This window comes from Gavialis gangeticus, unplaced genomic scaffold, assembly GCF_001723915.1.
Source record: "Gavialis gangeticus isolate Ggan-Ray unplaced genomic scaffold, GavGan_comp1, whole genome shotgun sequence".
Lineage (NCBI taxonomy): Eukaryota > Metazoa > Chordata > Crocodylia > Gavialidae > Gavialis > Gavialis gangeticus.
The window spans coordinates 16,508,637-16,511,551 of NW_017728992.1; positions in this window are offsets into that span (position 1 = coordinate 16,508,637).

Here is a 2,915-nt window from a genome sequence, read left to right on the forward strand (position 1 = left end):
GTTAGTCTAACCTGGCTAGGCTGAGTCAGTTTGTAACTGGACAGACATCCCAGATATGCAGGCACATGTCTGCAGTGGCTCAGGCTAGAAGCCTGGGGGTGCTACAGCAGTTCTCCCTTCCCTTGCACAGTACCCCGTTCCCCCCACGCTCACATGGCTGAAGGGAGCAGTGCAGTTACACAGAGAAAAGCAAGGCTAAAAATGTAGATCTATGCATTTCACATAACATACCTGATACAGAATTACTGATTCCATTATTATTTTTAGGAGACTGAATGAATAATCCTAGAGGGTGAAAGCCCTGAAGACAGAATGACTACTACATGATAGGAGTACAGGGAAGGGAGATAAAATGGCTGCTACCCACTAACAGCTGGGAGATCAGGACACCAAAGTAGGAGTCTAACCTACTGATAATCTCCCAGTAGAATTATTTATAAATCATTTAATGCAGAGCTATATACTCTGAATCTTTTTTCCATAATTAAGGGCCTGATTCAGCCACAGCATATCCTCTTCTGTGACTACAGGCTCATGAAAGAACAGTAAGTTCACATCCTGAAACTAGTAGCATTCTCCTGTGCCAAGGGAAAAAATCAGCTATTAGTGCTAGTTATAGCATGGTTGCTTGGAAAATCAGTGGCCACTATCTTAAAACAAGAGCACATCTCTGATGGGCAGGATTACTGGGGCCACACAAAACTTGGGTATTATTCAGGCTCTCTTAATTCCTTCAATTTTTTTTTAGAAAAATAACTGTGAACACAGACAAAGCAGGTACTTTTTGGTGGCATCTTAGACACTTTGCAAGAACTGAGAATCACCAAGGTGTTTGGTACCAGGCTTGATGAGCTGCAGCCAGTAAGGTAGGCACCATGTACCCCACAGAACCTAAATTCTACCACAATGTCCTTGGATTTTAGTAGGAAGGCTACAGCAGTTTCACATAATTTTTTTAAAAGAGGCTGTTGAATCAAATATAAAAATAAATGATACAATCAGAGCAGTAACCACCTGTACTATTTTGATATGAACTTCAATATGTTTTACATTGTCCTCACCGTTTCAATTTTCACCATGCTGCTGATTGTCATCTTCAGGTTTCAGAGTCAACAACCCATTAAGATGCATGAGGCAGTGCTTGGCTTTCCAAGATATTGTTTTAGGCTGTCTGCAGACTCATGTGTCAACATATTGCTTACACTCTTCACGTTTTTCAAGATAACATCCAGAACCTATTTTTGGGAGGGAAAGATGAGATTCTGTAGCACAAAGCTGCAGAAAGGGTGAATTTTGCAGCAAGACCCATAACAAGGGGCCCTGCTTGTAACTTTTCTATGTTTTTGTAAAAAGTACAGGGCATTGGTGTTTCAATTCTAAATTTCACAAAGAACTAACTGGATTAAATACTGAATGCTTAGATTCTGACAAGCATGTACATGCCCCGTTAAAGCCTTTTTTTGTTTTTTTTACTTCCCCTGTTTTTGCAACCAAACTCTTTCAAACCAGTTACAATAATCACCCTTTTTTTTTTGGAAAGACAACAAATGAATCTTCATACAGATATAGCAAGGGCCTTTTTCTAAATAGATTAGAAACTGGGTCTCCAGACTCTTGGCCCCATTCTCCAGCCCCTTCATCACAGGGTGTCTACTGAAAACAATTTCCTGGAGGGAGACAGGTCAGTTCTTGTTTTCTGGGTCAAAGGAGAACCTGGAGAAAGAAGCAAGCATTCTAGCACTTCTTTTCAGTAAAGGTGGTGGGTAGGTAGAAGAGAAGGTTCTTAGCTGAACTGAAAGGCTTTAAAGTTCAGTTTAGCTGAAGGGAGAAGTGATGGTTGTTCAGGTTGATTTTTCAGCCAGTCTGTTCATTACTCTGCTTGTTAAATCGCTCTCAAATATGCCTGTTCTATTGCTGCACTTTTAGGATGGAGAGAATGGGATTGAAAAAATAAATTTCCCAGTGACTCCTTGCCCAAGTTACTATTGGCAACTCCCTTGAAGGGCAACTTGTCATTGAAAAGTGACTCCAGGAAAAATGACAATTTGGGTCTCCATGTTGTTACAAGGATTCCAGCCCAAATATATGTTAGTCTATGAGTGCAAAATATTTCTCTGAAATTGCCAGCCTCACAATTTCAGATTGCAGAATTGAGTCTTTCTTCATTCCCATCACTATTAATAATAATGGTGGAGGAGCCAAAGGAAAGTCTCATTCACACCTGTGCCTATCATGTTGCGCTAAAATCAAACCTCCCACTGATACCAATGGCTGCTGGCAGTAGGTCCATGCACATGTAAATCATTGTGGCTTTAAAGGTGATTAAAGACAATAAGAAAGAACGCGGCTTCCATTCTCATAATGTTCTCACTCTGCATAGCTAAAGAGGCAAAAAACTTTTCAAACTTATTGTGACTGAAGGCTGCAGATATGACTGAATGAAAACATCTCAAGAAGTCAAGTACAACTAAGCAAAGGGAAGGGTCCCTTCATACCATTTTCCACCCCTTCTATACCACAGAGACCCACAAATACAGTGGCTTTAAAGGAAGAAGAAGAGGCCATATTTCTGTTATTACTCTTCAGGGTAATCTCACAGGCCAAATAACTGCAAAACAGCTTCTTGAGGCAGATGGTCTCTGTCATGGACTCCTTAAACTATGCCTATATCATTGGATTCTATGATCTCATCTCTTTGGAAGCAGTAAGCTGAAGACTATTTGGATTTTTGCTATTTTAAAGGATGTTAAATTGAGAATGATGTCTTTGTTCAGTTTGACTATTAAACAGCACTTTAAGAATAACTCAGTGCAAGGCCAGGTACTTTGCCAAGTGCTTTGTGATCTTTTTGGGTTGCAGGAACAGCAGTGTATAAATGCAAGCTACATTTAGTAAAAACTGTAGAACAGTCCCGG